The sequence below is a fragment of the Notamacropus eugenii genome, chromosome 1, assembly GCF_028372415.1.
Source record: "Notamacropus eugenii isolate mMacEug1 chromosome 1, mMacEug1.pri_v2, whole genome shotgun sequence".
Lineage (NCBI taxonomy): Eukaryota > Metazoa > Chordata > Mammalia > Diprotodontia > Macropodidae > Notamacropus > Notamacropus eugenii.
Genome location: NC_092872.1, coordinates 329622374 through 329635841, shown reverse-complemented (window position 1 = coordinate 329635841; position 13468 = coordinate 329622374).

Here is a 13468-nt window from a genome sequence, read left to right as displayed (position 1 = left end):
ACATCAAAGGACTAAAATGCCAATCCTGTAAAGTTACTTTACTGTTGAGACTATTAAGGAATTTAGAGCTATGTAACAGAGCACTATACAACACTGTCATTAATCTCACACATGATATTAGCAAGTAGTTAGTACTTCCCAGGGCATATTATTCCCTGGCCTAGAAAGTACTTAATGATGGTTTTGGAAATATGGGTTGTGAAAAGACCATACAGCTACTAAGATAAATTTTACTGACCCGAAGGCCACAGATATCACCAAGAGGGAAGAGACATGCTCAGTATGTATGAAGAAAAGCACTATTAATTCATGCTGCATATTTCCATCTAACTTAATCAGCAATTATTAAGCACTTATGATGTATCAAGGACTATACCAAGTTCTGAGGATGCAATTAATAAAAAGAAAGACAGTTTTTTGTTCTGAAAGAGCTTATAATCTCAAAGGCAAGACAATACATAAAGGGAGCTAGGTAAGAGGGAGTGGTTGGGAGACCAGGACACAAGAGGATTACCAGTTGGGGCATCTTGCTCAGTGGAGTTGAAACCAGGCATGGTAACAGAAGCAAAGTGGAGTACATTTGAAAATACAAGTACTAACAAACCTTTAGAACTCATGAAATTAATTTTATCTCTAGAAGAAGACAGCAAGAACATCAGTTATGCACTGTTGGTAACATCACTTTATGAGGTTTGCATGAGAAGCCCACCCAGGAATAAGAAAGCTTCCAAGGTAACTAAAATATTGTGTGAAAAGGCTTTCTTCATATATGGATTTCCTAGTAGGAAAGTTTTCAACTAAGGCAGAGACTTTGAATGTATACTGCTTATGGAAGCATTAACTTTAGATGTAATTAATAAATTTACAACAATTCCTTACCATCCTAAAAGGAACCACAGTTTGGACATGCATTGATGAACATGTTAGGTTCACTGACAACAAAAACAAAAGCTCTTTGAATTGAGCAAGTAGCCTTATTGGTGACACTAAAAAATTCTACCAGCAATGATGCCTCTGGCCTTACAATGTATTTGTTGATATTTGGGCATGAATTATTCCTAGCCAGTAATTTGATAAAAATACATAAATCAACACCAGAGGGCACCACATGAAACTGGGATGCTATTATATTGCCAATAAACTAGAAAGAAAGCTAAAAGTTGTGACAAGTTTTGCCAGAATTTTCTTCTTCAGGATTTGAAAATATTGCTCATTTGGTCCAGGAGACTCAAACTAATGAAGGCTTTCCATCTCCTTCCAATCTCTTTACCTGTCATGGGTATGAAGTCCTTATTAGTCAATTTTATTTTGATATTTATAATGTAAAGTTCATTCTCCTTTGTAGAGAAGACAAAGATAAGAATTAATTAATTGTTTTCTTATTTTCAATTAACATTCTGCATGCCACCCAATACAAGCAAAGCTCCTACTTCTTCTAACTTTCATTTACTTCCAATGTAAGAAAAAGAAGCCTACCATTTCCTTTTTACATTAACTTTCCTTAACAATCTAAGTTCTTTCTGAGTTTTAATTAACAAATTCTATTTTAATAGGCCTATGCCATGTTTTTATATTTATCTATTATTACTTGGCCTTGCTTCCATCTTCTATACATTTCATTTCTAAAAAATATAACTGATTAATTTATTTTTAGTTTTCAACATTCATTTCCATAAGATTTCAAGTTTTGGGTGGAGCCAAGATGGGGGGTAGAAGGATGGACCTGTAGAAGCTCTTCCCCCATAGCCCATAAAATACCTGTCAAATTCTAAATTCTAAACAAATTCTAGAGCATCAGAAGCCTCAAAACAACAGAGCAAAAGAAATTTCCTAGGCTGACAGGAAAGGTCTATGACACCAGCTCAGAGAGGAGTGCAGCCCAACCTTGGGGGCACTACATTAAACTGAGAGTTCTGGAGCAGGTTGCAGGGCATGGAATCATGAGCAACAGCTGCAGTTCCCAGATTTCTTAACCCACAAATGCCAAAGACAGCTTCAAAGGTCAGTAAGTAAGCTCTTTCACCTGGGTAGGAGGGGAGCATGGTCTGGCCCCAGCCTTGACCCCAGGGCCACAGTACCCACTGTGGCAGCAGTGTCCACTTTCAGAACCCCCTGCCTAAAGACCCGGGAGAATGGAGCAGCTGGTCTGGATCTCAGTTCTGAGTGGCGGTCCTGGGGTGTGGAAAAGTATTGGGATGGTAGAACTCATGGGGATCCTACTCACAGATCCTGGGCAGATAAGAATGCTTGTGGCTGCTCACAGAACAGAGAGAAGGCCAGGAGAGGATTAAACTCCTCTCCCTTGATTGTGCCACCTTGGAGGAACTGAGAATTTACAGGTCTGTAGAGTATACCCTCCACCTGAGAAAGGACTAAAAGTCAAGTAACTGACTAAGAAAATGCCCAAAACAGGGAAAAATAAAACTATAGAAGGTTACTTTCTTGGTGAACAGGTATTTTCTTCCATCCTTTCAGATTAAGAAGAACAAAGCATACCATCAGAGGAAGACATCAAAGTCAAGGCTTCTACATCCAAAACCTCGAAAAAATATGCAATGGTCTCAGGCCATGGAAGAGCTCAAAAAGAATTTTGAAAATCAAGTAAGAGAGGTAGAGGAAAAATTGGGAAGAGAAATGAGAGCAGCACAAGAAAATTATGAAAAGGAAGTCAACAGCTTGCTAAAGGAGACCCAGAAATGATGAAAAAAGTAACATCTTTAAAAATGGACTAACCCAAATGGCAAAAGAAGTTCAAAAAGCCAAGAATACAGAACTGACCACATAGAAAAGGTGACTCAAAAGGTTACTGAAGAAAATAGTCCTTTAAAAATTAGAATGGAGCAGATGGAAGCTAATGACTTTATGAGAAACCAAGAAATTACAAAACAAAACCAATAGAATGAAAAAATAGAAGACAATGTGAAATATCTCATTGGAAAAATGACTGACCTGGAAAATAGACACAGGAGAGATAATTTAAAAATTATTGGTCTACTTGAAAACCATCATCAAAAAAAGAGCCTAGACACCATCTTCCAAGACATTATCAAGGAAAACTGCCCTGATATTCTAGACCCAGAGGGTAAAATAGAAATAGAAAAAATTCACTGATAACCTCCTGAAAGACATATCAAGAGGAAAACTCCTAGGAATATTGTAGCCAAATTCCAGAGCTCTCAGGTCAAGGAGAAAATATTTCAAGCAGCCACAAAAAAAGAATTCAAGTATTGTGGAAATACAATCAGGATAACACAGGATTTAGCAGCTTCTACACTAAGGGATCAAAGGACTTGGAATATGATATTCCAGAGGTCAAAGGAGATAAGATTAAAACCAAGAATCACCTACCCATCAAAACTGAGTATAATACTTCAGGGGGAAAAATGGTCATTCAATAAAATAGAGGACTTTCAAGTAATCTTGATGTAATCTTGATATCAGAGCTGAATAGAACATTTGACTTTCATATACAAAAATCAAGAGAAACATGAAAAGTAAACAGGAAAGAGAACACAGTGAGCTGAATACGAAGGGAGAATACCTAAAAAATATAATTTACTGTTGAATGGAATGTACTAGGAGTAAGAGAAAGGGAGAGATAGATTGTAGCAAATGATCTCACATAAAAGAGGGAAGAAAGAACTTTTACAATGGACGGGAAGAGGGAGGATGAAAGGAATTAATTGAGCCTTACTCTCATGGGATTTGGCTTAAAGAGGGAATAACACACATTTAATTCGATTTGGAAATCAATTTTACCTTTCAGGAAGGCAAGGGGGAATTGGATAGGAGAGGGAAGATAATAGAAGGGACAGCAAATTGAGAAAAGGGATAATCAGAAGCAAACACTATTTTGGGAGAACAGATCAAGGAAAAGAATGGAATGAATGAAGGGCAGGATAGGACAGAGGGAAATGTGGTTAGCCTTTTACAGCATAACTATTACGGAAATGCTTTGCATTGTTACACATGTATGACCTATATTGAATTGCTTGTTTTCCCAACGAGGGTGGGTAGGAAGGGAGGGAGAGAATACAGAACTCAAAGCTTTAATAATGAATGTTAAAATTTGTTTTAGCATGTAATTGGAAATTAAACTATACAGGCAGTGGAGTATAGACATCTATTTTGTCCTACAGGAAAATAGAGGGGAAGGGGGATGGAAGAAGGGTGGGTAATAGAAGGGAGGACAGATTGAAGGAACAGATGGATGGGGTGCATGCTGTCCTGAGGTGGAGTGTGGGGAGAGATGGAGAGAAAATTTTGAATTCAAATTCTTGTGGAAATAAATGTTAAGAACTGAAAAATAAATTATATATAAAAAATTTCAAATTTTGAATTTTCTCCCCCTTCTCCACTCTCCCCATGACAGTATGCAATTTGACATAGCCTCCACCTATACATTCATATTAAATATATTTTCACATTAGTAATGATGTAAGGAAAAATTAGAACTAAATGGTGGAACCATGAGAAAGAAGAAAGGAGAGCAAAAAGTATGCTTCCATCTACGTACAGATTCCAAAGTTCTTTCTCTGGGTGTAGATAACATTTTCCATCATGAGTCTTTTGGAGTCATGTTGGACTCTTATATTGCTGAGAAGAGCTAAGTCTATCAAGGTCAGTCATTGCAAACGTTACTGGTACTGTGTACAATGTTCTCCCAGTTCTGTTCATCTCACTCAATATCAGTTCACATAAGTATTTCCAAGTCTTTCTGAAGTCTTCCTGCTCATCATTTCTTGTATCAAAATAGTATTCCATTACTTTCCTATACCACAACTTGTTCAGGCATTCCCCAATTGACAGACATTCCCTCAATTTCCAATTCTTTGTCACCACAGAAAGAGCTACTATAAATGCTTTTGTACATGTATGTCCTTTTCCCTTTTTTATGATCTCTGTGATACAGACCTAGAAATGATATTGCAGGGTCAAAGGGTATGCACAATTTTTTCTATTTCCTTTCTTCAGCTGAAGCATAATATATTCTATTCCAACCTTTTACCTTAACTCTGTGTGTATCCCTCTGCTTCAAATGTGTTTCTTATAAACAACATATTGTAGGATTATGGTTCTTAATTCACTCTACTATTCACTTTCTTTTTATGGGACAGTCACCCCATTCACATTCACAGTTATTACTATCTCTGTCTTGCCATCCTATTTCTCCCTCCCCATTTATGCTTTTCTCTCTCCTTCCTCCTTTTCCCTTCTTACTAGAGTTTTACTTTAGACCACTGCTTCCCTCAGTCTGCCTTCTCTTCTATCACCTCTCTTCTTTTTCCTTCCCCTTTTACCCTTACTACTTCTTCCCTTCCTTCTATCCATACCCTCCCTTTTCATTCTCTTTTCACCTCCTAGTTCCTATAGAAAAATTAGATTTCTATACCTAACTGATAGTTAGCCAAATCTGATGAAAGTAAGGATCAAACAATGCTCATATCCCTCCTTTTTTCCCTCTACTATAATAGATTTTTGTGCCTTTTTGTCTGATGTAATTTACTCTTGTGTGCCATCTCCTTTCCTTTTCTCCCAGAACAATCCCTTTTCACCACTTAATTAGATTTTATATCATCACATCAAAGTCAACTTATACCCATGCCCTCTTTCTATTTATACCTCTTTAGATAGCATAATAACAATACAGTTCTCAAGTTCTCACTTTGTACTCTTCTACAAATGTAATTTTCTCATGTGTGGATGTAGACAGTTTGCCCTTATTAATAACATATTATTGTTGTTTACTTTCCTGTTTACCTTTCCATGTCTTCCTTGGATCTTGCATTTGAAGATCAAATATTTTGTTGCACTCCAGTGTTTTCATCAGGAAAGGTGGGAAGTTCCCTATTTCACTGAATGTCCATCTCCTCTCCTGAAAGTTTATGGTCAGTTTCACTGGGTAGTTGATCCTTGGTTGTAATCTAAACTCCTTGGCCTTACCGAATATCATATTCCATGCTCTTAAATCTTTTAATGTAGAAGGTGCAAGGTCCTTCATAATCCTGAGTGTGGTTCCTTGATATTTAAATTGTTTCCTTCTAGCTACTTGCAGCATTTTCTCTTTGACCTGGCAATTTTGGAATTTGCTACAATATTCTTTGGTGTTTTCAATGTGAGATCTCTTTCAGGAGGCTATCAGTGGATTCTTTTGATGACTGTTTGACTCTCTGGTTCTAGGACCTCAGGCAGTTTTCCTTGATAGTTTCCTACATACAGAGTCATACAGAGAAACAGAGAAAAATAAACTCAAAAACAGTGAAACAGAAACAGATAGACATGGAGATACAGAGACAGAGCGAGAGAAAGAAAAGCAGAAACAGAAACAAGTTGGTAGAGAGGCAAAGAGACAGAGTTTCAGTATATGCCTAGATAACTGAAGTCTCGATCACCACTGTATCATGTCTGTGTTCCAAGCTTTTGATTTGAGTTCCAAACTCCTCCTCTCTGTTATTTCTTCTATCTAGATGCTCTATCATAATTGCACTCTCTTACTCTTGGATTTTCTTGTACAAGTATGCTTTCTAAATATATAACTCCAAGCTACTCCTTTGTAATGGCTTATTTGATCTGCTTTTCTAAAGGAAAGACAACTTCAAAAGGGTCAACAATGTTACTTTAATCACAGATAAGTAGAAAATACAAGCAGAGAAATTAGCACAGAGATTCAACAGCGAGGGCTCCAACTATCTGAACAAAGTAATGCAGCCATCCACATACATCACCAAACCGGAAGAGCACCAACATCTGAGAGGTTCAGAGGCAGAGTCCTATCCAGTGAATCAAAAAGTCCTTCTCATGAATGAAACTCCAAAGTAAAATGTCAGCCTCCCACAATATATAACAAAGACTTGGCCCCTGATTATCTCAGAGCCAGTAGGCATGAAACCTATATGACTCAGCACAGTTGTGAATTATCAGGGTTCAAAGGAGATTAATTCTTCAAATGTTCGCAATTTATCTGAGCCTAGGAAATTGAACTCCAGAAAAAAAAAATCTCACTTTGCTTTTGCCCCTTTTATTTATTTTTTTCCTTTGAGTAAAGAATACCCATTAAGAGTGATATTCTAGTCATCAGAATCATCCCACCAAGTTTGAATGGTATCTAAGAGGTACATTTTGCATACTTGCACTAGGACCTTTAGTTCCTTCATTTTCGATAAATTAGTCATGTATGGACACTTCAGGCTTTGGGTTTTATTATTTGACTTTTTTCATGGATTTCATGCCTGTTAATGAATTTGGATGATTCAGCTTCTATGATACTTTGTGACTATTCTCTGTAGTATTTATCTTGGAGGATATACATAGAAATTCTTTCTCTACTCCAAATTTTTAATTTAAAGCCTTTTTAAAAATTATATTTCTAAGGAAGTTGACAAATATATTCTTGTCAACCTTTGCTAATTATGCTCCATCTCTGACCTGGAATCTATCATCCATCTTTTGTTAACCTTGTTGCAGAAATCCAAATCCATATTTACCATGTAAGATACCTCCATGTGAGCCAACTATGCATGATCCTAATGAAATTGTTTCTGTTGTGCATACCTTTCCTTCAAGGGCAACAATAAAAAAAATAGCCTATAGATCCTTGGCCAATATTTCATAGCCACTGGCCACACATTTTTAGATTCTTTCTGGAGGCATTGTACCCATTGAAATAATCAACAGTATGTATTTGTCATATGTTTTGATAGGTCTTATTAGATTTGATAAGGACTCTTCTTCCATAAGGCTTTGCTTGTTTTGGACATATGCCCAAGATAAACCCTAGATCTCTTTGTTATTTTAGGTTGACAAATAGCTATTCCTATTCCTTTTTTCTCCTCTAATCCTCACTGGGTAGAAGGATGGCCTTGTCTTACCTCTGCCTTTTCCCCAACTTGGTCTATCTTCATAATCTGAGGCAGCCAGGTACCAACTGCAAGATTTATGGTGATTTAAAGGACCTTTTCACCAGCTCTGCAACTATATCCTAAACTCCTCCAGGCATTCTTTTTGGTCCTTCTGCTAATCTTTGCAGACTAGGAATCTCACCTGATGGTGAGGAGTTAATAAATATTTATGTGCCAGGTAGTGTGCTAAGTCCTAAGAGCGTGAAACTATATCTACTCAGAAGGCACTTGCATTCTAATGGATGGGACAATAAATTCATATATAAGTATATACAAAAGAAACAGAAAGGGAAAAAATATGAAGTATTTGAATGCAAGATAATTTTAGGGGGGGAAGGCACTGGCAATTGGAGGATCAGAAAAGGTCTCATGCCCAAAATAATCTCTGAATTGCATCTAAAAAGAAAAAAACATGATTCTATAAGGTGCATTGAAACATTCTGTGAGTCAATATTTCTGTGGATGGAATAAAACAGAGGTCACTTGTGTGTGAATATAGAAGGCAAGAAATAAAGGAGAGCTAAAAAAAGAAATAAAGGTGAGCTGGAGATGCTCACCAACCCATCCTGGAAGTTAATACTGAGAACAGATAGTAATTTTCCTAATCTCTCAATAATAATGAGGACTGTAGGAAAATATGATAAAAACAATGAAAAAGAGGTAGTAGAATGAGGGATAGTGGAAAGCAAATTTCACTCTAAAAAAGGAAATGAAAGAACTTTCCTATTTGTGGCAAAGAGGTCCATGTCTATGGTAAGAAGCAAAGGATTTTATACTGAGTTTCATTTGGGTGAAATAGATACAAAAAAAACCCCAAAAAACAAAACTAGCATACCTAAAAGTGTTACATTTTCCATGATTTCATCATATCCTAAGTTAAAGGATGTATGTGTCCCAGGAAGCAATCAGAAATTGGGAGTAGGGTGGGAAAGGAGTAAAGAATCAGAGAGGGAGGATAATCTGGATTTAGGAGTGGTGGAAGATAGGTGAATCTGTGAAGTGAGGGTATATGTACTTTTAGGTTATAAAATGCTCTCACAAACAACCTCTGCCCCCTACATGCACAGCTCCATATATTAATTGTTTCTTTATACATTTTTTTCTCACTGGGTTCAAGGGCAGTCAATTTTATGCTCTGGGATGTTTTTATTATTTAACATATCACACAGAAAAACTTCTCTCTCAAATCAGCTCATTCTCCACTCTGAGTAAACTACAGAAATCTCTTCTACTATGAGATCGTTTTCCCTTTCCATTTCAAACCACAAATTTGTAGGCTTAGATAAAAATCATGTAATGAACAAGTTTAAATAAACACAAATTATAGAAACTGTGATGATGGCTGCACTCATGGTCATATCTGCTCTCTGGAAAGCAGGGAAAAGAATTGCTGTTGACTGGTCTTTCATCTCACCAAGTGTTATCAGTTTTCTGTACTGGCCCAGCATGGTCCCATACCTAGTCCATTCCTCTGCTATAAATCAGTCTCTTCTCCTCAAACACTCTGTTTCACATGATGATCATTTGTTCATATAATTAGATGATTTATCTGTCATTCTTATAACTGTAATTACATATGTATGTATATATATAAAAATACATGCCTACATACATATATACATGCATATAAATATATGCCAGTTGCTTATATATCTTGGATATCTAAAGTTTATCCGAGAAAACTGCTGCCAAGTTTTTCCCCAATGAACTATTTCCCTCTGAACTTTCATTGCATTGATTGTCCAAAAGCCTTTCAAAGTTATATAATCAAAATTACCCATTTTTTCTTCTAAGATCCTCTACAATCTATGTCCACGAACTTTCTTCATCTATGACTTAGGAAAGATGTTTTCTTTCATGTTCCTCTAATTTGTTTACGACATGACTTTCAAAAGCCTATTTTGAAGTAGAATGTGAGATCTTGATCTTAGCTTTGTTTTAGCTATAGTGACTTTCAGTATTACTAGCAGTTTTTCTTGAATAGTAAGTTAGTGATAATTGCTGGTCTTTGGATTAGCAGAAAACAATTGTACCATGTTCATTTCCTTCTGTATATTGTATACCTAAAATGTTCCACTGTTTGTCCCTTCTATTTTTTTAAATAATACCAAATAGTATTTTTGAGATTTTCAATTAATATTTTGGAATTTTCAATAAACTTTTGATGCATCGTTTGGGCCTCTTTATTCGATATCATTTTAATTTCATTATGGTTGGTATAAGATGTGTTGGATATTTCTCTTCTCTGTATTTTTTTGTATAGTATTCATGTCCTAATATATGGTTAATTTTTTTTAAAATGCCACGTATAGCTAAGAGATAAAAATATCCTTCCAGTATTTACCAGAGTTCTATCACTTACCTTTTCTAAAATTTGATTGTTCTATTATTTAATTTTGTTTACTTTTTTGTTTAGATTTGTCGAGATATAAAAAGAGGACATTGAGATCCCAAAATAGTATAGATTTTATTATTGGCTTCCACAGATTAGCTAACTTTTCCTTTAAGCACTTAGATGTTATACCATTCTGTGAATGTATGTACCTATATTCACAAATACCCACATAAAATATTGATAGTAATTCATTGTCAATGGTACATTAAAATCTAATGAGACCTCCCTGTTTGTCTCTTTTAATCAATTATATTTTCACTATTTCTTTGCCTTATTGAAGATCATGATTACTATCCCAGTTGTTCTGAATTCCCTTGAAGCATATGACATATTGCTCAAACCCCTTATTTCACCAGTTTATGAATCTTTTTGTTTTAAATGTGGTTATTATAAGCAGCATAGTGTTGAATTTTACTTTCCAATCCATTCTACTATTCTCCCCAGTTGTATAGTTGGGTTTATCTCATCCACATTTACAGTTATAATTATTGTATTTTCTTCCATTCTATGCTTTTGGATCATTTGCTCTCTTTGCCTCAGATCTACTTTCTACACTGAGGAACAATGTGCTCAACAAGTGATGTATATTCTCAACTCCACTTCTGTTCTTTTCACCCAGGCCTTTGTGACAGTTTAACCTTTAATTTCTTTCCATTTTTAATAAAAATAACAACATTTTTAATTCAGTGTGTTTGCAAACCTCTCCATGCATCCTGCCATTCTCTTAAATCCTACCTTCCTTCCCCCTGTCCCACCTTATTCCTTCATGAATTTAATGCATTTCTACATCAAACTCAATTACTTTTATATGTGCACATGGGTATAAAACCATTTGTCTAGTTTACATGAAAATAAGATTTATGTGTAACCTACTCCCCAACCTCTTCCTTATTCCATGTTTTACATTTTTGTTCTCATGGTCTCTGGTTATATAAGCTAACAATCTCCACCCCTAAAAACAAAAGAAAAATATTCCCCTGCCCTCAAATAGCTTATATTCTAATTTTAGAAAAATACACAAAAGGGAACTGAAAAGCAGATTAAGGCAGAGATGAAATTCTTGGGCACAAGAACATAATTTTGAAGTCCAGAAAGTCAGGAGCAGGGATCCGAGAAAGGATATGAAGGTAGGGTGGCCTACCAGGGGTGGGGAACCTGTGGCCTTGAGGCTACATATGGCCCTGTAGGTCCTCAAGTTTGGCGCTTTGACTAAATCCAAACTTCACAGAACAAATCCCCTTTATAAAAGGATTTGTTCTGTAAAACTTGACCTCAGCCAAAAGGCTGCACCCAAGAACGTAGAAGGTCACATGTAGCCTCGAGACTGCAGGTTCCCCACTCCTGTAAGCCATCCTCAAAATGGAGACCACAGTAAAAATTCAATTTGAGAAACAGTACAGTCCTTATAGAGAGTTGTCACAAGATGAAGGGCCCCTAAGCCCAAATGAAAGTTCTAGTATAAGAGAGTATCCCTGGCATGAATTTTTTAATAGAGAAATTCAAGAACTAAGCCAGAAGAGAATCATAGATGTACAGTTAGAAGAGATCCTAGAGACAAATCAATTTAATTCCATTTTTATGGTGAGGGAAACCAAGAGAAGTGATATGCCCAACATTACACCAATAGCAAATGAAAAGACAAGAATTTGAACCAAAGCCCTCTTTTTTCAAATAGAGCACTATATCCACTACAAAACATTGACTCTCAAGATTTTTATATTTTTCCCTTTCAAAAAGAAGCTATATTTATATCATTCACCTGATATAATACAAAGATTGGATTCAGATTTAGAAATAACACTGAATTATCTTTGTAAACTCCAGTTCTTTGGCTAATTCTCTAGACTATTTCTTGATATATTTTAGTTGAGTTAAATAAAACATTTAGTGTGAACCAGTTGTTTCTTTACATCTTTTCTCTTCCCCCTTTCTTATTATGAATGGCTATGTCTCCAAGAAGGGGTCATGATGCTCATTCAGGACTCAGATCCCACCAATATCAAATGGCTCAGTTTTCTAATGTTAAAGTATAGAGCAGATCTTATGGCAAAACAGTGGATACTAAGTATCAGTGAGTCTTACTCAGGCTAGCAAGTATACTTAAAGGTACCAGATTTCTCTTAGTGAGACAGTGCATATTTTGGAAAAGGAGACACTGTTTCAAAGGAGATAGAGTGAAAGAAAAGGCCCAACTTTTGAATGAATAATGAAAGTTATGAAACCAAAGATATGGGGAAAACCAGTTGAACTGTCTCCCTTGATTCCTGGGGCCTGCAATTCCAGAGATAATGTGTATACTTCTCCAGTAAGAACTTTATCTCCTTGGCTGAGCTGATCTCAGAGATCTGTAGCCTGTCTGCAGTCAACAGAACCCTCCCATCTTCACATGTCGGAGCCACCATGTGTGAGTGTATCTCCATTCATGTCAGCCAGGCTGGAGTGCAGATAGGCAATGCTTTCTGGGAATTATATTGCTTAGAGCTTAGTATTCAACCCAATGGTACCATGTCCAGTGACAGGACCTTGGGGGTGGTAATAACTCCTTCAATAGCTTCTTCAGTGAAGAATGGAGCATGTCCCCAGAGCATGTCTACTTTGTAGACTTGGAGCTTGCAGTAATACCTGGGTTTCATACTAACATCTATAAACAGCTATTCTATCCTGAGTAGCTGATCTTTGGAAAGGAGGATGCTACTAATAACTATACCCAGGACAATTACCCAGTTGGGAAGGAAATCATTGATCTGGCATTGGAGCACATCTGAAAGCTATTGGACCAATGCACAGGGTTACAGGGATTCCTGATATTTCAGAGCTTTGAGAGATGCACAGGTTTAGTTTTCACCTCTCTGCTGATGGAGAGACTCTCTGGTAACTATAGCAAGAAGTTCAACCTGAGGTTTGCCATCTACTCAGCCTCACAGATATCCACAGCTCTACTAGAGCCCTACAACTCTATTCTAACCACTCAAACCACACTGGAGCACTCAGACAATGAAGTAATGTATGACCTTTACCACTACAACCTGGACATTGAGCACCTTACATACATCAACCTCAATTGGCCCATTGGCCAGATAATGTCCACAGATCATGCCACAGTCAAGACCAAGGGAACCATTCATTTTGTAGAGTGGTGTTCCAATGGTTTTAAGGTTGGTATCAATTTCCAGCC